This window comes from Pagrus pagrus (assembly GCF_965226575.1).
Source record: "Pagrus pagrus genome assembly, chromosome: 9".
In the NCBI taxonomy this organism is placed as follows: domain Eukaryota; kingdom Metazoa; phylum Chordata; class Actinopteri; order Spariformes; family Sparidae; genus Pagrus; species Pagrus pagrus.
The window spans coordinates 15,758,400-15,785,093 of record NC_140193.1 but is presented as its reverse complement, the minus strand read 5'-3'; the positions used below and the strand labels follow the sequence as shown (position 1 = coordinate 15,785,093).

General features: G+C 38.7%; 1 protein-coding gene across 7 annotated transcripts in view; it reads left to right on the top strand.

Moving 5' to 3' along the window:
- The first annotated feature begins 593 nt into the window (after window positions 1–593).
- Window positions 594–26,694, top strand: part of baz2bb (bromodomain adjacent to zinc finger domain, 2Bb) — a 53,811-nt gene continuing 27,710 nt past the window's right edge. For 5 of the 7 annotated variants that reach the window (XM_084361276.1, XM_084361275.1, XM_084361274.1 and 2 more), the window contains exons 1-2: window positions 594–874; window positions 8,043–8,085. The gene's annotated coding sequence lies outside the window, so the exon portion shown is untranslated. Of the gene's footprint in view, window positions 875–1,006; window positions 1,514–8,042; window positions 8,086–26,694 lie in introns of those variants that run through there. The other 2 variants (XM_084361277.1, XM_084361272.1) reach the window with 2 other exon arrangements.

Here is a 26,694-nt window from a genome sequence, read left to right as displayed (position 1 = left end):
GCACTACCGAACTTCCCCCTGTCTTTCCATCAGAAAGAGGATGAGTAGATGATGACTAACTTTGAATTTCTGTGGTTTACATTGTGAAATTTTAATATTATTTAGGTGGAGGCTTCAAATAAGCCCACTGGGTTTTCTGCCTCTCCCTGCACTGTATGTTATTTGTATTCTTTGTCATTCTTTGTGTATTTTTCTTTTTTTTTTTATTGTGCAAAATAAATAAAACTAAAACTAAAAACTTATCCTTTAAGTATTTCTATTATGGCATCAAAAAGTTTGACTCACAAAAACAATAATACACCAGGCTTGGTATCTTTTCAAAAACAACTCAAAGGGTTATAAATAAGCCCCCCTTAAAATGAGGGACCATATTCAGCTTTATACATTTATTGTTTTTGTAATGATAAATCATGAGTCAAAACCATTTTAAAAATTGCCTGCATCATCATTTGAATTTATGGTGTATGAGATGAGCTGGCCACCTTTGCAGATATGATTCCTGATCATCCTGATGATGTTTGACAGTCAGTGTGTGTGCGTGTGTGTGTGTGTGTGTGTGTGTGTGTGTGTGTGTGTGCACTTGCTGCTGGCTGCAGTGTTTTTGGGGGAACAAAAGTTTGCATTGTAGCAGCCTGGAGCTGACGTCACTTCTCTTGAGTTGCTCGGAGGAGAGAGCCTCTTCAATCTGCGATCAGAGAGCAACACATCCAGTCACACTCTCAACCCCGGACTCCTCTTATTGACCAATTCTCCGTTCATCCCTTTCAACATCCGCAAAGAACAAACCTGGAAGTAAATTAATACTGTGTTTTTCCCCCTCGTTTCGTTTTTTTTTTCCCTTTTCGAAAGGAATACACCGATTTTCGACGATAAGGTGAGTTTAATTGTCTGTGTTTTGCCTTCGGGAGTTTGCACCCTTAGCTCGCTAGCTATCACTCACTAACGTCCGTTCACACAGTTCGGTCGCACGGGCTAACAGCTAAGCTAACGCTCGGTGGCTAAAAGCGGTAGCATCCTCGCTGCTACACTTGCCTCACTGAAGCGTTATCCGCTCCGCGAGTTCAACGCGGCGGTAGAAAAAGAAAAAGAAAAGTTCTCGCAGAAGTAGACACGGCGTTTTCGGATGGTGCTGAACTTAACTTTGTTCAGAATGTAACTGTTGTCGTGTTGGAAGTGTAACTTGGTCACAAGAAGACTTAACGGCACCGTGAACATGTCACCGGCACTTGGCACGGAGACAGGCAGTGCTGCTCGGTCTTGTCATTACCTTGTAGCACGGCTCTTCGCTGCCAGCTGGTCCGCCGCGTGTCCTCAAACATTAATGGACGTAAAATGAAAACACAAGTTAGCTTATCGGAATATTTGTTTATTATTTGTTTTCTTGTTTTAGCTCACAGCACGCCTCTCTTGATATTTAAAGTAGTGTCTGTCTGCCTTTGAGACTAACTCATGTGGTTTTACGCTTCGTGTGACAACATGTCATGAAAATATCAAACAGCTGGATCTAACACAGGTGAGCTTTAATAATGTTCGTCTTTCCTAACATGAAATGATGGTGTTATCAGTATTAAAGCGGGGGGCTGCCCGCTGCTCTCCCCCCTCTATCTTCTCTTTTTGTTGCTTCCTCTTAAAGGAGAGCGCAGCTAATGCTGCAGCTGCGGTCTGGGCTGAAATTTACCCTTTGAGATTATGACAATACCCTCCATTTTTCTGCTTTCATATTAACAACAAGGCATTCGCCATCTTGGGGTATTTAAATGAGCACTGTCTGTTCAAACACTGTTGTATCTGTGGCAAAGTTAGGAAACTTTGGGGGAGAAATGATGAGAGCACGCAGAGCAGTATTTTAATCACACAAATGTCAGAAGGTTTTGAGTTTAATGGAGTTTGATTTATGCCCGTGAGATTTCAAAACGGATTGTTATGAAACTGCAGTCCAAGCACTTTGATCTTCCTGTGATGACATGTCACACATTAGGTTGAAAGCCCTCTTGAAACCCTGTAGTGGCTCTCATAATCTGGGTGCCACAAGCACATACTAGGTTTAACTTCCAATCTAGAAATCAGGACACAACATTTTAACATCGCCCTTATTTCTTCTCTGTGCATTTTGGTTTTCTGTGTCTCCTGAGCTTTAGGGATGCAGATATATTAGCCGATAATATGAAGCCAAATTGCATTCATGGACTATACACTCCGATACAGTAGGTGACGGTATGCACCTTTACAGTTGATAGGCATGGGACAAATATGAACATTTCCTGTCACGATTATCCTGTCCAACATAATTATGATTCACGATATTATCCCGATAATCATCATATATTCTTAAAACTTTAAAATAAAAACATTGCATGAAAACATACTGGAGTCACTTTAACCGTACACTTGATAGGAAACAAATATTTTTATTGCATCACAGATGGGACACATATCTCTTTTAAGTGATTAACAATCAAAGAATCTAAAATAATAATAATAAGTCACAAGTTATGAGTTCCTCCCGCACAAATAAAGAGTAAATAAACGTAGGTAACATCATCTCCCTGTTGTTCTTCAGTTTTGAAGTTGCACTGCTTACACACATCTTGTTTTTGTGAGGGATACAATGTGCAAGCAATGGGTTGAGCAATGGTGACAGGCTTAGGCAATTTAAAATAAATCAGGAAACCAGTATGGACTGTAAGTCAACGTGCTAGAAGAAGAAGAAGAAGGCGAAAAAGAATGATTGCAGCAAGTAATGCATTTTTCCGCAACACGGCAAATTTTTTAAGAGCTATGGAATATTAAATCATCCATCTTTGCTCTCTACATCTCAGCCTTTCTTACCCTCGGGTGTGCATAAACTACAGCATGGGAACTACTTTTTAAAATACACAAAAATGTGAAACGATCTGTTATTCTCATCAGTGTCGGCCATGAGAAGAAGGTGATTATCGGTCATCGTATCGGCTGAAAAAAATCCTTATTGTGTTTCTCTACTTGGCCTACTGTACATTTTGAGAAACCTTTAAAAAATGAATTAAATGACTTACAGTATCTCTTTCTGATTCTTCTGAACACACAGGTACATCTCCAAAAAAGTTTGACTACATTTTAAGTGCAGCCTAATGCACCTGAACTAATTTAACCATGCCTGAGATAAGTAAACATCAACTGGCCCTTTTCCACTTCAGACATCTTGACTTATCCTACAGTTGGGAAAAGCTTACTATTAACATTAATGACAGCTTCGTCCTGTTCAGGTGTCCCAGTGAGCCATGACAGTGAGCAAGCATGCACAATACCAGAAACCTGAACTAAAGCAGCTAAATGGAATGCAGCCATTAATATTTTTTTGTAATCTCTCTGTATTAACTTGTGTTAGGTCCTAATCAATTTTGTGAAGGCAGCATCAACCTTCCTCTTTATACAGTGCATAGAGTTTATTCTGATGGTGTAAATTTAACTTGTGCCATTTAGTTTGTTTTGGCAGGCGTCCTTTGTTTGCTACACAGTGAAGCTGATTTGTCGTTACAGATATAATTGATAGTAATGAACTAGTGTGCGCTCTTTGCACACACAGTCTCGAGTGAAATGGCAGTAAACATGATTCCTGGTAAAGTCCATCATTTAAATGGCTTCAGTAGCCAAGGCAGCAAGATAAATCAGATCACAGCCTTGATGTGTTATGCATGCATCCAGTAACTGCCAATGAATCAAAACACAGGTAGAAGGTCACAAAATTTGCCTCATATTTATTCAGAGCACATGTCCTTGAAAACCTCTGCAGAGAGAACATTGTTGAAAAGCTGTGTACTAGGTTTCTAATATGGTATGGTAATACAGTATTTTAACATTGAGAAATAAAGGGAGTCAGCAACTTGGCATTTGAATGTTAAAACAAAATATTGCAAGGCTTTGTTCTTCCAAAGGCAAATGTAACTCATGGTTGGTAAATTACTTAAAAGAGCACTTGCGGTCAAATCATAAAAATCATTTTTAACTCGCTAATTTTTTGGGAGATTTATTTTCTTGATTATAAAGTAAGGATGTGCACAATCATTTGACTGTTAGGTTAAACATTTCCCTATAAGTTCATAAGTGTTCATAATGCACAGCGGAGAGTACCGCCCATTTTAGCGGCATTGAAAGTATGATTTGGTTATTGCAGATTGTGATTTAGGATTTCAAACAACTTGTGGTTTAGTACTAAGTGTGTTTTAATACTTTTAGAGTATTCTACTAATCTACTGTAAGTTTAAACATCAGAGAAGTTAGAAATAGGAAATATTCCTATTAGACTATCAATTATATAACTTCAATGAACACTGTTTCAGTCACAACTTACTCTAAACATGTAGCACTTATATTGCATTAGCAATAGACCACATCAGCATTGTTTGATTTTTGTGCACATTTCAAGACCTGCAGTAGTGTAAATTCAGTTGTCTAATGTATAATTTTTCCAACCATACCAAATTCTGTGAGCTGTAGCCTAACCAGATTTGCTGAATTGGTCACACTGCTTACCATTTCAAGGGGGGATCACACTACACATAGCCCCTCTCAGTATGTCATTACAGAACATGAGAAGTCCCCCCTTTTATGAGCCCTCTGCTTTTTAAAAAGTTCCCTCTTTTCGTTTTGGCCCCTTTGAAAGATAAAGCAGGACTGCTAATTGTGTTTCACCAATTTTTACCCTGTCTCTTCTGCTCTTACCCTTTCCACAAGTTTGCACTCATTAATCAAAGGTGCTGGTCTCCTGCTGAGGGCTGAGCAGGTTCATCAATTTGGCAGCCGGCTTGCTGTAAGGAACAGTGCCGAGGCTCTTAACACACAAGCATAAATAAATCTATGGTCTTTATATGCAAGCCCTGAAGGTTAATACTGTATAATTCAATGTACCCTCTTTGTCTGCTGTGATTGATGTTTTTAAACATGTAAGGCTTGACGGGAGTCCCTTTTTGTAGGTCAGTGTTGACACTTTATGATTGGGTGAGCTTTGGGGGGAGCGGCACGAGGGAGGTGGATTATTAGGAATATGTCAGGGAGATTACTCTTTTTCACTCATCTTTCTGGTCTATTTTCTCTCCGCCTGGAGATTGCTTGTCGCAGTGCTTTATTTGAACCAATGATGCTTCTGAGATTGAAGTCTCCCCCGCTGTGTTAATGGGGCAGATGTTTAAAATGCTAGTGGTCTGCACTATTTGCTTTGCTGTTTATTGTTTATTTGCCTCCTTTGCTGCAGGAAATGCTGGCCAGCTGAGAATTTGTAATTGTTATTTCTTAGTCAGGTAATCACAGGACTAATACAAAACTTTTGTCCAGTTTCTGTTGTAAACCATTCCTCTCTCACATGAAGACTGTGCCTCAGCAGTCCCCTTTTTATTGATCCTCATGTATTTAAAATCTGGTCACTGCTGCCACAAACACTTCCCGCTTTAGCTGTGCTCTGCATGCTGCTGCTGCAGCCACATCTTTGAATATTACATTTTTACTCAACATTGTCTGGCCTGATAAGAGAGTGGGCTAAAGAAATTCATCCCTAAAAATGTTTGGATCAGCAAACGCCAAAAAAGTGCTTTCCTCACCATGATGAGACATTGCACAGGCAGTTAGCATGCAGGGAAGTGTTGCAACTCTGTCTCGTACTTAGAATATTTGCAGATTCATATTTTTAGGTAGAGACCTACTCACTCATTATATGACATACAACTTTAAGCAAGCTCCTTTTATTGAAAGGCTCTGAAGCGTTTAAGCTGAGTTTCAAAATGATCCACAGTTCAGGTAGTTGATCCTATCTGATATAATGATCTGCTGCCTATTCTATAATTTTCTTCAACATACCTGAAAGAATGTTTATATTGGACCTATGTATCGACAACATCATCACTGCCCATGTTTTCATTTTGCTCATCCATCCAAAAAGTACCTGTGTATGGCAACTAAGGCACAGTATGGCAAAGTCAATTAATAATAGTTAATGTTTAGGGAAACATGGACATGGTAAACAATGAAAATGTCAACACTGACTACTAATAGTAGTTGGGACATAGACCTACAGTAGGACACTGCTATGGAAGGCAAAGCTTATGCACCCATCCACTTTCATAAAGGCCTCATTTCCACCAAACAGTCCGATTCAGTTCATTACACATTATGCATTTCTATATATTCAAAAGTTGCGGATGGTACCCAAAAAACAACTCCATGGCGTCCTGTTTTTTGTCACCCTTCTTTTGAGGTACATAGCACACTGATCAGATACTAAAACTCTGACCACTGATTGGTCAGTCGGAGCAACCAGAGTCCTCTTGTCATTCGCGGCAAGCCCCCAGGAAGAGGGCCAGGCTTTGAAGACAGTTTGACGAAGTCTACGTACAAGTTACACGTGATGCACCATGGCCCTGAGGTCTTTTTTCCCATAAGTTTACATTGTGAAACATGCAGCTATAGTATGCACTAGTTACACTAGTTACATTATTTTGAGCATTACAAACCCTGTCAAATAACTCATTTGGCTATCAGAATTTGAGCCATTTGGTCCAATAACATTTCGAAAGCTGAAATGAGGGCCCATCTTCCGACGCTCCAAGAGTTCCCTTCCACATTTAAGAGCCCTATCTGGGGCAGAAATGCAAAACAGATCTACAGGTTAGGTACAGTTACCATGGGTTACGCACAGGTTTAAAATTTACTTTACCAAAAGTACTTTGAAGGAAGCTAAAATGTTGCCATTGCATTTAATGCTACTAATTTAAAAACCTTCATATTCATAATAGAATTTGTAGGAGATGCTGGTTTGTCAGAGCTGAGAGGCTGAGATTCATGAATGAAGAAAATACATGCTACCGATCCAGTCACGACTCGTAATGAACATGACAAACACAAAGTTGATCAAACTGACCTCTCTGGAGAGCAGAAACCCTCAAATCCTGTACCACAAGAAGACTATAAAGAGGGAGCCTGTTTTTGGTACCTGTTAGTTATCACTCATGATTTAGTAAACAGCCTCTAACCCGAGGAGAGTAACTCGAGGAGGCTCAGCCTTGTAGTAGTTCAAAGACTTGTTGCAACATCCAATTATTTGAAACGAGAGAGTGACCTTTTTACTCACAATGCTGAATCAAACCTGCAAGTGTAGAAGACTGTAATCTCTTTAACCCTGGTATTCACACAACAACATGACACAGATGGAACTGTAAGGTGACCCACATGTAGATGAAAAAGCATGAATGCTGTACTCGTAAGATATGATTGGTCCAATGTTAACTATTCAAATTATTTTAAGTTTTCATATGTCCATCTTTCTAGCACCTAGTTTTTATCTCATTTGGATGTGCAAACTTTTTTTTTGTAAGATAAATTTCAACTGCGCTGTATGATTTAGTTCACAGTCACTAAGCAGGGCCATGGCTTCAGTTCTCTGGTTGTAGAGACAAGTGATTGAGGATTGATTCAAAGACTGAACCTGGTTTAGGCTCCATTTCCTTTACATTCCAAACAAAATGAACCCAGATGGTAATGCATAAATAGTATACATGTGGTGGCTGGACAGAAATGTTTGCAGTGCCTAACATATGTGTGTCTTGCTATAAAATCTCTTGAGCGTGAGAGGGGCTTTATGAGAGGATAAACATTAAGGATAAACATTGCTTTATTGTGCATTTCTCTTTCAGTATGACTAAACTTTGAAGCTTGGTATTTAAGCATTTTTCAATTTCTACTCAAAATAAAAGCTTTTTATTTGATAGATGTTCCAAAGGTCATTCGATTTTTTTGCAAAATCAAAATGTTGGCCATATAGCTGCTCTTGTCATAGAGTCAACCATAATCCAATTTCTCCCAAGTGTTTTTGTCATGTCCCACTGCCCTGTGTTGTCTCTTGGTGCAGGAGTTTGATTTTCTGCTGATGTTGAGAATGGATAACTCATTTGCCCATGGATCCATATTACCATTTTTATTTCATTTTCATGGAGCTTTGAGATGGGAACGATGCTGAATGAGTAAATCGATAAAAGTCAGGCAATAAATCTGACTGTCGCTGTCTCGTGTTTCAGGTGCAGAGCGAGGATGTCGCAGAACTGAGGACAGTCTCATGCAGTAAGTGTTTGGTTACATCAGCTACCCATTGTCCATCTCTGCCATTTTGCTCTTTGAAGTGGCTCTTTTGATTTTGTACAGGAGAACAAAACAGTTTGCTTTGTTAAATTGGAAAAAGTAACTCATGAATGCAAATGCAGGACTAAGCGGAGCACCTCATTTTAAAGTATTATTTAGGTATAGGATTAAAATTTTCCAATTAGGTTGAGATTTAACAAAGTCCTCCTTTATGAAATTAGTTTGTGCTGCATTACACTTTGCTCTCGTTTTGTGTGTTAATCTAATTAATTCCTGTCTTTCTTAGAATTAGAGTGTCAAGGCTTCAGAACATATTTAAATCTCTTGGGGGAGGAAGGAAAACTTTTTTGACTATGGGGTATGTTAAGATAAATTACTGTGAGCCAAACAAGGCTAATTGGTGGGGTTGGAGCCATTGTTTGGCATTGTTTTAAAATTTTAATTCGGGCTACTCTGCATATACAGATGATTCCTAGCTGCTATTAAAAATTGAATTCTTGCCCCAAGACAGAGCCCGAGCTCTACTCCATCAGAAAGTGTGACATGTGTTTTTTTTCTCTGACTGCAATACTTGCTGCTAATAATACCAGGGAGTTCATTTGCTGTCTTGCAAGTGCATAAGTTTTCTCTGTTGTACATGCTTTACTATGGAGTAGGTGTGAATTAATGAAAGGTATTTATGATGAAACAGTGAATATATGAAAACAGTTGCACTTGGTCTCACTCGAGATAGACAAACTCAAAATGAAATTATATTAGATAATAGAAAGAGATGTTCAGATGTAGTTCAGTGATCAATGCTGCTTTGTTCTGGAATGATGTTTGCTCACATTTAGGGTTCAATCCTTCCAAAATGTTTCCCTCTTGTGTCTTTGCTACTCATTTTTGTACTTCCAAAATGTTTCAGCATTAAGTAAAATCATAAAGGTGAGCACAACTGCTCACTTAAATTTCATGGCATCATTTCAGCATTCTTTGCTTCATAAAGGTTATGACATGTACATGGCCACCTCCCGAGAAAAAGAGAAGAAGTCTCCCACTGTTTATGTGACTGACCCTGGAAAGAGACAGGTCATCTTCAGCGCTGTAGACGAGCCGAGTTGAAATGGCAGTGGCAAAATGAGCCTCGCCACAGGAATCCCATCATCTCTAAACCTGAGCACTCTCCCTTTTATCTGTGTGAAGTAGAGGCCCTCAAGGATTTATTGTAGCCGTTATGAGTAACCTTCAGTTTACCTACAGGGCCCAACAGTAAGTTTCCGAAACAGCTGCCAGGTTGGGAAGTTATAGTCAGCCTTGGCTTTTGGTTGTTGAAGCTGACACAACGGTTGCTATACAGCAATTTCACAGTCCTGATGTGACTGTGGGTCATTTAACACCCACATATTGTATTCATGAATATTCAGCTCTTTGTTTAGAAGGATGTAGTAAGCTGTGGTGTTGGAGAACATTCTCACTCCTATAGTTGGTTTGCTCTGATCTGGATCAGTTGAGGTTGTAAACTTGGAGTGTTTTCCCTCTTGGTTGGGTTTCTGTTTTTTCTTACACAAAAAAATCCAAATAAACCTAAATGCATCACTGAACGATTTAGGATCGTCCACCCCGCTTATTGGTGAAATATGTCTTGGGTGGGAGCAAGAAAATAAATACAGGAAGAAGGTCTGTGTAGTGGACGCCAGTATTTTTGTTCCCAAGAAAGTTTAATTTAGTCCTGCTCTACTGTGCTATTGGCTAGTACTACTGTGTTGTGATTGGCTAGTACTCTTCACCTCTGTGCTTAAAAGGGTCTGTTTGAAGCCAAGCTGTAGTATACGGCTATGTTTTGGCACCACTTATCATCTTTTCTGTATCCTAAACAATCTAACTGTGACTGAAAACTGAATTTAAAAAAATGCAAAATTATTTTTTTGTTTGCAATTTCAACTTTATTGTACATGTTGATAGTGAAGAGGCAAGTAGGAAATGGGGGGGAGAAGAGTGAATGACATGTATCAGGGGTTGCCTGCTGGGATCGAGCCAGTGTCTGATTTAACCGGACTAATTAGTGTAGATTTTAAAAAACACCCTTAAAGTCCAGTGACAGTATGGTCATATTTTGAAATTGGTGTACACTGTTCATCTGTGTAGCGATCTCTGCCTCTGATTGCTTTGTTCAAGCTCCACTTCTCTCCAGCCTATAGTTTGATCAGCTTTGATTAAAGTTTACTTTTCTTTATGGGTAGTTGAGACATGTGTTGCACAGGCAAACTGTATGAAACTGTTATGTTAAACTGTGAGCAGTGAGCCCATCTTTCCTCTGCTAAAGGGAAAAGAGTAAAGGAAACATAAAAGAAAGGGAAACTAATGAAGAAAGAATTGGTGAAAAGAGCAGTGTAGATACCAATAACTAATCCCTACCTGATATCTGTAAAATACAAGGATCTGTGATTTGTCTGAGCTCCAGCCAATGTTTCAAATTGATCCAGAAAGAAGTGTCAGTAAACACATATACAGAGATCTAGACCAACTTTAATCAAGCAAAAAGAAATGTAAATCAGCTCTTCAGTGAACACCATGTGCCTGCAGCTGCGTTATAGTAAAAGCCAGCCAGTGCTGGCATTCATTTCTATACCACTTCAACACAATGGAGATACAAAGCAGACAAAGGGCATGTCTGGCTCCACACAAAGCACACATGCTTGTTTTCTGAGGAATTGTTAAGGGACGACAAAGTGAAGCAGGACCATGTTCCCTTCCACTATTAAAATGTCAGGTAAATTCTAATCCTATAAACATATTAGTGTATTACAATGACGTTTAAAGGAATAACCAACATTAATTTAACTATCTTAAGGATTTTTACAATGTCAACTTTATTATTTTAAGGGTTGTTATCACTACAAAAGTAGTACTGTTATTATTAATGGTATCATAACAAGTTCCCAGTTTTGAGAGGGAGGAAGGCTTTAAGGACTGGTGAGTTTTCTGCTTTATATGCATCATCATGTTGTGATTTTTCTTTTTTTTTTAAATACTTGATGTGGTTCAGTTAATAGTGTAGCTTTACGGTGTAGGGTGTAGTAATATGATGTGTTTCAACTGTAGTACGTATCAGGGCCCACTCTTTTTTTTGTGCCCAGAGGGGAACTAGCATACATGTAGGATGGAAAAGAGAAGTGATGAAAGAACTCAGCGGTGTGAATGGGATGACATATATTAGTTGAATGAATATTTGATATTACAGTAATTCACAGAAATGGTTGATGGTACTTTAATTGTCTTATCAGCTTCTCTTAATTGAGGGATGAAGTCGTGTCTGTTGCATGTTTAGAGGATTTATGTTAACTTTGAAAATAAATACCCTTCTCACAGCTCCAGAATAGCTTTTAACACAAGTTGCACTGGTGCACCTAACTTTTTCAATTGGGTGCACCAGCATAAAATTAAGGTGCACCCAATAATACATTTTTCATTTAATTTCTTAACCAATTATGTAAATGATTGTAAATAGGAATAAAGGTGCAGAGAGATGTTTTTCTTTATTCACATCATGGCACACGCAATGATATTATATTATTTTATTAAAAGATTAAAAGAATCTGACCTGCTGAATATGTGGTGCACCGGTGCAACCAAAAAAAATGTTTGGTTGCATGTGCTGTACTTACATCCTGGTATGTACAGCAAACCAAGCCATAGTGGCATATGTGCAGAGGCAGCTTTTTGGACAAGTACACATACAAGGAATTTGACTATGATTCTTTCATTGCTCTCAGTGCACAGGGATAAACATAACACCAAAGAACAAGGACAACAAAGCTATCCAAATAAAGTTAAAGAATAGACAGGAATATTATGTACAGAAGTATGTGTGACTTGTAGTGTATTCTGGCTGATGCTCAGGCACACTCACTGTTTTCCGAATATACTGTTTAGGTTTCTCTGTTGATCTATAGCCTGTTTGAAGGGAGTAATATAATATTTCAGATAGAGGCAGCACTATAGATTTATATGGAGCAACTTGTATCTGCTCAGTAGGGATAAGACCACTGGGAGGAAGGTAGTACTGCAGAGTGGTTTGAGTTATAGGCAGCTGTAGTCGCAGAGGATAGTTCGTTGTCAATAAAGTGGAATAAATTATATGTGCTTCTCCTCTTGGGTGAGAGGTCAGACAGGCCTGGGTTTTGGGATAACATCCCAGTAGACCAAACTTGGGAGCTTGTTGGAAGGCTGTAGGCCTGCTACTGCGTCTCTGAGGTGTGCAGATGGCATTGAGGAAAATTGAATTTTCTTGGGTGATCATGGCCAGCTGCCTGCTGTTCCTTCTTTAATGTTGGCATTACGTCTTCATTGGACAACAGGGATTTTCAGAGCAACATTTTGCATCACAAAATAAAGATCTTGCATTGTGTATTGGAAACGCTTCCAAGTCTGTCATTCTTTTCGCAGGCTTGATTTTGCTCCTCATTTAATGTATGTATGCTAAGCTAGAAATGATTGATCCTTGCAGCTGCTTGATTATAGACCACTCAAATTTGATCAATTCTAATAAAATGCCTATTGTTCTTGAGCTTCATAAATGCCACTTGGCTGGATGAGAGTTCAATGGCAGTCTGTAGGATCTGTGGTGTCAGCACTCAGATGGGTATAGAGGTGACACCAAGGTGAACGCAGCGTTGTCGAATGGTTGGAAATCATTGATATTCTGACTCGGAGGCTGCAAATGGCTTGGTGGCAGATGGAGTCTTTGTCAGGGAAGAAAAATGGCAGCTCGGGAGCATCAACGCCATTTTCCCTATCAGCTTTGCTGGCGGGCGGTGACCTTCTGCCGCTCACAGAGATCCCCCCTTAGCACATGATCAATTATCTCTCTTCCATTGTTTACTAAGCTAGAGGAAAGGGATTTAAATGTCATTTTTTTTTACACAGAGATTGCATGTGTAATCATGAAACTGGTGTTTGTTGTTAGTGCTTCATGAGGAAGCAAATTGTAGTTTGTGAACAAGCAAGTTTTTGTACCCGTTTAAGCACAGCATAAAAATGAATCGAATTTAAAATACCAATACATGACAGCTGTTTAGCTCCATTTATTTCATGTCGTTACAGAATTTTTGTAATTGATTCGAGTTCTAAACAACATTGTTAATGGAAGAGATTCCTCAGGAGTGTAGATATATCGCATGGCTTCTATTTGGCAATTGGTTGTCATTAACATTGCGTGACTCAAAATAAATAATTTACGAAGGTGAAAATGTTTATGCAAATAACATTAATTTGGTAATGGCTCTTCTCATTACACAGATAACACAGGCACACAGAATAAAACCGTGATATGCAGTCATTAGTCTTGGCTGTAAACAAATCGAAGTCAGAATAAAATATTGAATGAACCTGGGGGAAATGAGCTAAAAGAATAAACGATGCAAAAAAGCAAATGACATTGAGACCCTAGTTTAATATGTATGCATTGCAGAGTGATGGTTGATTTCATTAGCAGATCTCATTGTCATGCATTGACTGTCTTCCTGCAGCAAAAAGAATATTGTATTCACGTAGCCTAAATATTCAGGAGAAAATGTTTGGATTTGAGTGGCATCCTTCAGAGAGAGTGAAGGGTTGTCTCCTTACCCCACATTCTGATTATTCATTATGTTAAATCGCTAAACAGATTTATACAGCATAGCGATCTTCATACATTCAAAATATTGTTATTTTTATATTATCATATTATTTGCTTTATCTTGCATATATATTTGCCAATTTTGCACTAATGTTTAATTACAATTAAAAATAAATATCCATATGTATTTTCTGAATAACAGGTAATAATCAAGCACTTAGGTCAATAGTATTTCTTTCACAGCGGGAGATAAAAGAGCTTTAGCATATATTATATTAGCCATGCATATTTATATAAAGGTTGGTTGGTGGGTCAGCTGCTTCCTTTGGGCATTAGCCACTTACTTCTGTGCTCTTCTCTCCATTCAAATACAGCATGTTCCACATTTCATGTGTTGCAAAAATCAGATTTTGTATGTGATGTATTTGCTTTAGACCATTGTGATGTTTGGAGCTACCCATACACACAGGTAGTTTTTTTGTCTGTACAGAGGATGATATTAAGCTGCAATGCCATGCACCCTTCCTGCCCTCTTTCAGGCCTGGCTGCGCACAGCTTTCAGAGGGCATCGCTTGTCGAGTTTCACTAACAGGAACTGTGTGAAGATTTTTCCATTAGTAAGACTCTGTCTGTGCGCAAGGTGTTCTGTTTCACAATATCCTCAAACAGTTGCCCTGCAATGACAATAATAGCAAGGACAGATGCTGCTCCTCATTTGGCTCACAGGTGGTCACCTGCTTAAGTGAAAGTACATGTATATCAGTATTAGTTTGGCCTGTGCCAGACGTAACTCGTATTGTCCTGAAGGCAGAGCTCTAGTCGATTTAACAGCAAAAATGCTGCAGGCAGATAAATTAGATGCCTTTTGGTTATCCCTCAGGTTATTATAATATGGTGAAATGTTTCAACAAGATGTGGTGGCTGACTGATGATAATCTCTGTTGATTTTAAATTGGGGTTTAAGTAACACCATGAACCTGTTGTGTCTGCATCCTGTTGGTTTTTCTTTAGCAATAATGTTTTTGTCTGATTTGTATCCCGCTCTGCTACTTTCTGTGACACAGGTGGTCATGGCCTCCTGTTGTTAGGATTAGAAGGTATGTGGGTGTATCTGGAATGGCACATGCATGGTTTTACTGTTATCTACGTCTCTGTTTTATACCCTCAGCTCTTTGAGTGTGTTGAGTGCCATTAGGGTTAATTCTTTATTTTTATTTATTTTTTCTGTTTTTGTTATGAACCACTTATTTTTGATGTGCTACAAACACACATCTAGATCTTTGCTTCAGTAAAACTCTGTTGGGCTCCGACCACACAGCCCTAGAAACCAAAAATCCCTTCTTGTACATTTATGTATGCGTTTGTGTGCCACATCTAAAGGAATAAAGATTAAGTAAATTAGAGTGACAACAGATTAAAAAGCACAAGCTTCATCTGAGACATTTTTTGCATGCAAAAAATTCCCTGATGTATTCCATTCATGTTTGCAGAGTCACAAAGTGTGATTGAAGAACAGCTGAAACACTAGACGCTTGTCTCAAAAGTAGCCATAAATCTACTTAGTGTTTCTTTGTTTCTGGTTATTTTTCTGCTTTAGTACACAGCCACGTTGAAACTATAAAACAAGAGGTTCATTTATCTCACTCTCTTTTTAGACTTGTCAGGACTTTGGCAACAGAACTGTCAAAATCAAAGAAATTCACATCACTAGTCCTAATAGTGGTACCCATGATGTCCACAGTTTTTGTAAGTTGTTTTGTGGTTTGTATTATTTCAGTTCAACAAGAAAATGCTTGCTTGAGAGCATGGACTTTCTGGGGGCAGGAACTATTGCCTACAAAATACAACTGGAACTAGTATTTGTGGTCAAAATGTACTAAAAGCTCCTCTGTTCCCTGGAAAAGTGTATGTGTGTTGTTTTGCAGTCTAGGTCGTGTCAATAGGTTGATGCTGAAAAGTCCCCCACTTCAGTACCTCTTGGGGGGTTTGTTTTGGGCAATGTGGTGCTTTTACATGTTGTCGCCACCAACTCCCTCAGCAGTTTGGATGTATAGTATATGCACAGTATCATGGCTATATTTAATTTGAATTTTATAAAGTAAAAGGAGCAATAGTCCCAAAACAAAATCCAATATTCCCTGTCGTATTCCAGATGAACACTGATAATAATGTTTTATTTGATATTATTATTATTATTATCATTATTATTATTACTATTATAATTACATCAATTATTAAAATGTCATTTATTATCATGGTCACTGTAAGTGGTCAGTGTTGTTCAATACCATATAGTCATTGTTAGCGCAACAAGCTACTGTAAAATACACAGTGTCTGAAGTAGTGCAAGCAGGTGATGGAAATATTCATTTAGCAACAGAGGAGAAGCTCTTTCTGTGAAGATGGCTCAGAGGCAGACAGGAAATTAGTTATTTTACCCGCACATTCATCAAAATAAAAATAGTCTGATGAGTATCCCAAGTGACTCTCCCACATCTATTGAAGCCACAGCTGCATGCGCTGTGCTCTTAGTATTAACTCTCCAATGAATTTCAGGTGTTTTGGAGCACTATTAAAACAAGACTTCCCTTTTTTTTTCTCATCTCAAAGAACATTGTCCTGCGTTTTATCCCATAAGAATTAGCATATTTAGAATAATGAAATGCCCCATTTACTTTTATAACCTTCACCTATTACTTCCCAAAAATTACAATGTGAAACAAAGTTAAATTTTGTGCCTAGAACAAAGAACTCTGGATGGCAAAACTGTTAGATATTTGTCTTTGACACTTCAGTGTCTGATAACCTTTGATTTAATGACTAACAGAAGCAGAATGTCAACAGGGACTGTGTGCCAGATTGTTCAGTCAGTGGCTCTTTTAAAGCCTTCCCACAGATCACAGTGTTTTATTTTGAAGGTGACATGCGGAATTGCCAGAGCATTATGGAATAAAGTGCATATGTGAAAGTGGGGAAATCTTTATGCAGCATGCAGAAAACCATTCACTGGGTTCAACTCAAATGTCTTTAGTCATATACTGTAATTAGTTAAACCAATAACCATTGTAAAGTACAAACTGCATGACACATTTTTTTCTTTGATTGTTCTCCTTTTCTGTTTGTGGCCTCTCAAGTATAAGATTGCTAAACAGTAGGCTTTATCATAGGGGGGAAATAAAGCAAGTGTTTGCAATCTCACAGCCTTAGTGGTTTCATTTCACTGTACATTTGTGGGGAAAACAAAACTGCTGATCACTTTTGAATGTGCTGAATCAAACTTTCAGCATTTCTTTTTTAACTACTGAGTCAAAGCCACTGTTAGGTTGGATTTGCTGGTGGTTTAAAGATGAGCTGAATGAGTATAATCTGAGATTTGGCAATAATGGAAAAACTCTAAAATCAACCCTATGACAAAATAGAAAGCTTAGTGGACCAATTTAAAACGGATAATAGCAGAGCAGGGAGTATTAGCCGATTAATCAATTAGTCAATCAAGAGAAAATTAATTTGAATAATGGTTAATGGAAAGTCTTTTGGATTTGTACTGTTTGTTGTAAAAAGAAGCCATTTGAAGATGTCACTTTGAACTCTGGGAAAAAATGTGATGAGCATTTTTTTGCATTTTATCAACTAAACAAAGTACTTTACTAATAGAAATAATCTTCTGATTAATTGATAATGCAAATGATTATAAGTTGCTGCTCTAAAGCAGACACTTTTTAACTGTAGGGGTTGAAATGTAGTTATATAAAACAGGTGTATTTTGCTTTTGCAGCGTTTCCCAATCTTATATTAATATTGTTTTTAGTTAGATCAGGTCACCTTGGAGGGAAACCTTGCTCCCCTGTATGAAAAAACAATATGTGTGCATACATATCACATATGTGAAACAGTTTGTGCTTTGTATTACAACATACTGTAATGTAGTCAGCCATACACTGATTAGAATTTCAAAATACTTAATATACTGTTACGATCGACAATACAAATTTAGTGAAAGAAAAAAAATCAGATGATGTCTTCAGCATTCAGTGTTTTTTACAAACTTGCATTTTTTTTATCACGTTGCTACAAGCAGGCCTGTGTTTTTCAAGGCAGCTCTATCCAGGCAGGAATTATTAATCCTGTACTACAATATGTTGTTTTGCCTTTGGCACTGGTGATAGAGACATTTCACAAGAATATCATCTCTCCTGATTATAAATGCAAATTTCTTACGTCTAGTAAATCTGTTAGACTTAATATTTGGCTGCCGTATGTGCTCAAAGATAATTACTGTGTTTAAAGATACACCCCCTCATTTTGTTACCGTACCAAATAGTGCCCCCTAAATCCTAAAATATTCTTCCTGCTCACTTTTGATGTTTAGGAACTGTGTCATGAAGAGTGAAATCAAGAATTTATCTCTGACCCCTCAATAAACCCCACTGTTTGCATACTATATCAAGATAAAACACTATTGAAAACAGTTTGTAAATTCTACACACTATCTGTGTCTCCAATATTCCCCTTTTGCTACCTAATGCACTGAATTTAATATCCTAACTTAATAAAATGGAGAATTTAAAACCCAGTGCAGCTGTGGTGTGGACAACTTCGTGTCATTGTTTAGCTTGAGGAGGTAATTGTTTCCTTTTCACAGTAAATGGCTTTCAAATGACTGCCTGAAACAACCTGTCAGCCGGTGACAGCTTGTCTACAGGTGTAACCTAAAGTACACCATTTTAAATTTGTTCAGTTCGTTTTACCTTTTTTTTTTTCATCTACAGACTATATGTATTACCTTTTAATATGTGTCTTCACTGCCTCGCACACTGCTAGTGATATTACAGGGGTTTTTATTGGCATACGGTATGAAGGTGAATATCAGCACTGATATGACAAGGGGAGTGTTGTATGGTGAGACTCATTTCTTTGTTACTAATGCTTAGGCCTGAGCTGGCTGACAGTGTGAGGTGCAACTGATATTTCAACAGTTGCAAAACTTGAGCGACTATGGCTCAATCACATTTCCAGTTTTTACCTCTACCCCTCATTGGCCCCTTACCCCTCAGCAGAGTTACAAGGGGTAGTGGTTGAATTCTCCCTTTATGAAATACGACAACCCTTCAAAACACTGCTATGTCACATGGCCATCCTGGTAATATCCCAATGACATAAAGAAAAGGACAAAAAAACATTGAACGACAGGGTTCTCATAACCCTCAGTTTGAAATTTTCCTCTTTGTTTGGAGGGTCAAGTAGCTGTAACACTACGTCCTACCTATCTATCCCAACAAAGGATAAGGGACACCCTACCCCTAGGCGTGAACACACAAAATGGAGGGTTAGGGCTAAGTGGTAGAGGTAATGGGTGTATTGGGATTGGACCGTAGGACAACAGAGAAGTGTAGATGCTTTAGGTTCAATCCCATGTCCAATTTCTACCCCTACCCATCGTTTTTGAGTGTCCTCTGCCCCTCAGAATAGAGTTACAAAGGGGTAGTGGTTGAAATCTCCCCCTATGAAATGGGACGTGAACCGTGCCTCTGAAAAACCTCAGTTTGGAGGAGCATGTAGCCCCAACGCTTAACCTCGCCCCTCTATCCTAACAAGAATTGGGACACGATAAAGCCTAGGTTTGAACATAAAACTAAGGGGTGGGTTAAGTGGTTTCGGCAAGGGTTGTATTGGGATTGGGCCTTAGTTTCAGACCTCACTTCAGAGCCTGTCAAAGCTGGAAAGTCTCATGCTTCTATCAGTGTATCATGTAAATCCCTGTTGTCTTTATCACACTTGCTCCTTCCTGTCTGGAGTGTTGAGAGCCCCACTTGTTTCTCTGTGCTCCAAGAATTTGTCATGGGGGTATTAAGTCCCATGGTTATCCACATCAAAGTGACTGTTGTAGAGATGTGATGTGTCAGTCGTCATGCAGCTCCATTAGACGGCTGATGCGAAAGTCCAACTATTGAAAATGTTGTTCTCTTTTTGGCAGCCTGACATTATCTAGCTGTAAGTCACTTTGCCAAATGATGAGGTTAAATTTCCTGATTATGCCGCTTTTCCTATATGATTGACCTTCATTTAGGACATCCGGTGTGTGCACAGGTGTTTGTTTGAATGTAACCAGCATCTTCTGCTTCAATAAAGCAGTGGACATATGGACACTGTGTGACTAATGCTTTGAAAGGGACACTCGGGATCTGTTTTATTGCTTCATTTGGCACACCGCAGTCCCACTTCCCATTACGGTTGCCATGTGATTTATGTTGTACTCTTTGGAGAGTGAGAGAGAGAGGCGCTGGGAATGAAAAAAAGCTGTGATAGCGATGTTTACCTTGATCCTGGCTGCCTTTTTATTTCATCTTGGGCATTGACAGTGGGGAGAAACAAGTTACAAGCTCTGTTAGGCCCCATGTTTTCCTTTACATAAATGCTGTTTCTCTGATCACCTTAAGCATGAGGATGCTATTGACATTGCGGTGTCAAGCTTTAAAGATTGACGAAACCTTTTACTTTTTATCCTCACTGTGTCTTTCTTGATGCATAGACTAAATCACACAATCAGGTTGCACCACACTACCCTTTATGTATGGACAGCTAACCAATACTTGATTGATAGCATACTACAGGCAGATTTCTGTAGTTTTGTAACATAATCCACTAAATGGCCTCCTCATAGCTGTTTATCGTACAAGCAAATAAGCAATAATCATGTCACAAGTATGTCTTTTTTAACAATTGAATCAAAAATAGATGTCCTTTACGCTATGTTATTTAGCTGTGCAGAGTGATAGATAACCTTTGCACCAGCATCTTACACTTATGTACGATTTCTAGCTGTGCTTCATGTCAGATGATTGCGCCTGATTTATATTCAAGATGTTTGCTTCCTGTTTACATGCAAATGCACACCTTCCACAACCCAATAATATTAAACTGAGGTATTCAACTGATGAATATAATAACGTTTTGAGTCACAGACTAACGGTGTTACCACCTTGCTATCTGTGAGTAGTTGAAGCTATGATGTAAAGTGATGCAAACAATGTTTTATTAATATTGACATTTTCACGCATATGAGCACTCCGTCTCTGCCACAAAATATTTTAACAAATAAAAGTTTGGAGTAAGTAGACACATATTGCCATGTTCTTTTTTCTTTTGAGTGGCATGCAGATATTTTTGAAATGGCAAAGCTTTTGAACATTTTCAGGTCCCGTGTGTGCACATTGTACCCACCAAATAATTTTTTTATTTTTTTTCCCGATTACCTCTAAAATACATTATGTATAATTAGATGTTCCTAATTATTAAACAATGCAACAACCTCATCAACTGTGTCTTTTTAGTGGGCTAAAAACTTCACGTAGTCATACATGTGGTATCCCCATTTTATGCTTCAGTGAGCATTATTTTTCCTCTTTTCTTACCAGAAACCAAATACTCATTATAATGATGCCTTCAGCAAATGATGGTGAACAAATGATGCAGGAGTAAACAAGGAGGTAGGTTGTGTAATGATAATTATATGGTGTACATGTGCTAATCTTTAACAAGTATTGGCTTGCCTTTCCATTTCCAGAAAACAATGCAAATACTATGGAATTGGCTGCATGCTAGGCCATGAACAGGTATACCTTTAGCTCTCATTTTTACACTTAGGGGGTTGCTTATATTAGCATGGCATTCTTTTGAAAGATGTACTGCTATAACTATGCATTAGCAATGAACATTCTCCCTTTACCACCTGCATTTTCTAAGCCAACAACAACAGATTAATAGCAGCTGATTGGGAGATGCATGAATTTACTTGTCCTCTTCTCTCTCTCTCTAGCTACCCCCCTCTCCTCTTTCTCTGTATGTGTCTAATTAAAAACTGCAGGCTGAGCTACACAATTTATGGCTAATGCGTGCTGCTGATGGGGCAGCAGTAGGCAGGAGCTCTGAGAACGTGTTCATGATGGATGTCAGTCTGTGAAGAACATGTGGGACTCCTGTTTCCAGGCACCACTCCCACCCCCAGATCACTCCTCATGAAAATGATCCACATGCATACTGCAAACTGTGCTAACACTGCTGTGAAGGACAAATGCATTTCTTGGAACATTTGTCATCCTGAGGCCTCGCATCATACATCAGAGTCCATTTGCCTCCTTAACTACCCAACCTGCCACTGTATTCATGGTAGCATTCAATACTTATTTGAGGCAGTCGATACAAACAGAAATTCATTTTTTGGCGTCTCCCTAAAAGATGGATGTTACCCTGAAAAAAGATGATAACGGAGTGCCTACATTTTTTGTTTTTCTGGTAATTCTCAAGGGCAAAAATGGAGTATTATCCAGGCAGCATAAGCACAGGTGGATATCTTTGCTGGGCTCGCGGCATGTGTGCGTTCTTGCATACGAGGTCAAAAATGCGATTACACTGATGCATAAATGGCTATGGCTCAGACAGGACATTAAGGGAGTAGATGGTGTTTGAAGGTGTTTAGTACATCCCCGACTCCAAAAAAGTTGAGATGCTGTGTAAAACGTAAATTAAAACAGGATGCAATGAACCTGCACTTTTTTACGATGAAGCCACATTGTTGTAACGTGCAGAATGTGGCTTGGCATTGCCTTGCTGAAATGAGCGGAGACACCATAAAAAAGTCTTTGTCTTCATTGGCAGCATATGTTGCTCTGAAACCTGTATGTACCTTTCAGCATTTATGGTGCCTTCACATATTTCCATGCCATTGGCACTAAAACACCCCAATAGCATCACAGATGCTGGCTTTTGAGGTAACAATCTGGATTTACCTCTTGACCATAGCACACTTGTCCACTTTGCGCCAGTTCATCTCAGATGAGCTCGAGCCCAGAGAAGTTGGCTGTGTTTCTGAATATTGTTTATCAGTGGCTTTCCCTTTGCATGGCTGAGTCATAAGTTGCATTTGTAGATGCAGCGACAAACTGTGTTTATGGACGGAAGTGTTTCTGAGCCCACGTAGTAATAGTCCTCAGACAATCATGTCTGTTTTAAATGCATTCCTCAGGATTCTCTGAAACTTTTGATATATGATTATCATGGATTTTAGATGGTGAAATCCTTAATTTCCTTGCACTTTAAAGTGTTGACTGTTAACCTGTTTTTCATAAACTGGTGAATCTTGCCCCGTTCTTGCTTCTGAACTACCAGGCCTTTTGAGGATGCTTCTTTCATACCAAATGATGATCACCAATTGATTTCCAATTGACCTGTTTACCTGTGACATAACATTAAATATCTTGTTTTTATACCGTTGTCAATTTAAAAAATGTCTGAAAAGGATTTGCAAGTCATTTCATTCTGTTTTACATTTTACTTTACTTCTTTGGAATTGGGTTTGTAACACTATGACAGGCTTTGCTATGGATCACATTTAATACCAGTGGGGCTACCACTGTTTCAGTGTCCCAGAGTATCCCAGAGGTTCTCCAAGCAGTGTAACCAACAGTGCCCTGCCATCTGCCAGTAAACCATAATAGTCAGGGTTGTCTACCAGTCGCTCCATAGACTCCTTATTTACAACCTACATTCATCCAAACTTTTCCATCCTTGATGAGAGCCATTCTTGTCCACTCAACCTCTGGAAAGCACATGGTTTCTTTTGTCTCCCGGCGTGGCCATAAAAAAAGGGGCCCTCGCTGCAGAGAGCAAACCTGAGATGAATGGTAAACCAGCCCTTAATGCGGAGTATTGATTGTGTAGGAAAGCAATGTTTTCCTTTTTAATCACTCTGCACAGCTCCTCTGTCATGACAGCATGCTTTGTGTTCCTAAACACCATCAATCAAAAAAAGTCTGTTACTACTGTAGTAGTTACCCTAGAAAAATTAAGAAGAAAATATGTGTTCAGCACTTTACCTAAATGACTTAAATGTAAAATTGGTGTTGATTAATTTTCTGTTGATAACATTTCAGTGCTAGTTTAGGTTGGCAGTTGCTTTGACACCGTGAGGAAAACTGCATACATTGGCTTATGTGCACACTGAGCTTAACTGTATTATTTTTATTCATTACATCCTGAAAACCTACTTTGTAGTGGCACTTTATTATAACCATTTCCATTGACCTACCTGCAGAAGGATTAGGGTTACACCTCCAAAATGTGCTAGTTTCCATGTGAAAATACTTCCGTGGCATAAGAAAATTTTAGCTAGTAGGTACATAAATCCCACTTACTGCATCAACACCATCAAACACAGTAGTCAATAGTTGGCCTTGAAAATCCGTCTGAGTATTCCTGTGTGTTTCCTGTGGCCCCTGATGTGGGTCAGTTTCTCTCCGTAGCAGGTGGGACTTGTCAGACACAACACTTCATCACTTTCCAGGTAGAGTAGGAGTCAGGGCCAGGAACAATAACTTGTCTACAGAGGACATGGGCAGAATGAAGAACTGATTGAAACTCATAGGACCATGGTATTTCAACTGAACTGTGGGTGTATCACTGAACTTGATATGCACCTCAGCCGCAACCTCACTCACTTCATTTTCGTTGACCGTAAAAAGTCAGCCCCACAGTGAGCTCTCAGCCAACTCTTCTTGTACTGTACGTGTACACACAAATTGGGAAGGGGACAATTGGGGGAGTAAATGGCCTTTTTTAATTTGCTTTACCACTGTTAACAACCAGAAAGGTTTCAGTCCCTGCTTTTAACATCATTTTATTTCCTCCTATCCAGAAAATCACTGAGACCAAACAGTGAGTGGCATTATTTTTCCCGTGTGGCAGAAGGAGTTGATTGTTTAGTGGGATGATGGACAGACTGCAGCTGGTGTCAAAACAACCATGTATAGAATCAATCAAGGGGATGTTAATGTCAGAGGAGGTGTATTTAACATAGTGATGTAATGGTAATTAGTAGGCCACCAGGAATGCATAGCAATTATAGTCAGAACTGGGCATATTTATGTTTTTCTTTCGTAGACATACTTCACTTTCATCACAGATTGGTGTGGAACCGACAGAGGACCTCAGAGTGATGCAGCTCTCCATCTTAAAGCAATGTCAAAGCACTCTGATACACTACCTCTTTCTGTCTCCTGCGTGTACCTTACATTAGCTGAAAAGACACAGTGTTTGCAGTCCAAATACTACTGATCCATGCTGATGATTCTGTTACTGGATTATCATTGTTAGCATCAGCCATCTGTTTTGTGCATGAAGATAACATGGACAAGAAGGAACACACAATGGGGAAACAAATGTGCAACAGAAACACAACAGCGCTGTGTGAGATATGCACAGCTCCATCACACACGACGACACAGCTGGAGAGAAGAAATTCACATAAAATGCATCCGTTTTCATTATAAGATAAAATCTTAAATCTTCTTAATTTGTGCTAGTTGAATCACCACAGTTTGGTCAAAACAGTTATTTTTCTTATTTTTAAGGAATACTCTGATTCTCTTGTTTGCTGGGATCACGCGTTCCCATACTTTGTCAGCTCGAGAGCCAAAAGAGAAATCCTATGTCTCTCCATGCTAGCAACACACTAGTCACCAACTAACAGCCACACAAAGCAAAGAATTCAGATGCTACACAAACAAACACACAACGAAGAATTAGCAGTTACTGGATGTAAGCCTTATTTTTTTCCTATTTTAATCAGGGAAATGAATTCACATATAATGTCATCGCTATTTTGTTCTGCCAGTGGCGATCCAGTAAAAACAAGAGTGTGAACCATTTTGCTGATCCAAGGCAACATGTTGGCTAAATTTGTTAGCTTTGCATCTTCACAGTGTTTGATCCTGGGCTTATTCTGTCTGGAATTTGAATGGTCTCCTTTTGTTTCCCCGTGTCTCATGTTGGTGTTTTCCTTTATATTACAATGCACATACCTGTAAAAGGGTATCTCGTCTTTTAAAATGGTCTGTTGGTGTGAGTGTGCCCTCACAGCTGTGATGGACTGGCAATCTGATGACCTTCTGCCCAATGTACCATGGGCTAGGACCTTCAGTGGGAATATGGAAGTGCACAGACACTAGCTAAACATCATTCGATCCTCCTTATTTTATTGTATAAGCTAGTTAGCCATGCCAAAATGTTGAGGGAATTTGCAGCATTTATCTGTACATGAAAAACAGAAATTATATGCCTTCACTCAGTCACGTTTAAGGAGGAGCCAGAGATGTTGGGTTGTTATCATGATAAATGTTGTTTAATGCAAAAGTTTTGAGATACTGCGTCATCAGAACACTTGCATAACGTTTGTATTATCGTCCAGAATTTGAATAGATATAGCAGCCCACATTGAAATGATTGATGCTGTTGTGTGTTTTCAGAATTCCATTCTGTTGATAAGTTCATTGTTTTCCTGTTTAGAGATATATTTTTTATTCAGAGATGACAAGCTGCATTATGCTTCTGGAGCCATATACTTTGATTCAATCAAAGTCATTTGTCCTGTAAATCATCTCTGCTGTATTAGCATATATTGTATGTGCCTTCATAGACCTGCATCCTGCTGCTTGAGATGTCTCCGCTCCGTGTCTTTCACCTCACATGCTTACATTAGCTCAAAATGGTGTACATGCATCCATTAAATACATTTTGAATATTTATGTATGTTCTTAAACACCAGGACTACTGCACTTCTAGCCTCCTGTGGGTTTATTTTGATTACCTATAAATTCAAGCTTATTTACTTGTTGAACCTTAATTTCTAATAATGAATTCACGATGGGCTTTTTAAATGATGTAAAATAGTGTTTCCCTCCTGAGCAGTTTAGCTTTTTGCTCATATGTTTTAATTTGTTTGCAATATTAGATTTAACAAATGAATTCAACTGTTTTAAAACCCAGTGTTTCACTTTTAGATAGGAGAGGCTTCCTCAGACAGTTTAATTATGTAGTAGAAAATAATTACCCAGTAAGAGATCATATCTGCAGCATATCGCTGAAAATGAAGAAGTAAATTAACACTATAATTTAGAGTGTGCAGAATTTATTAGTGACACATTTTACCTTTTTTAATC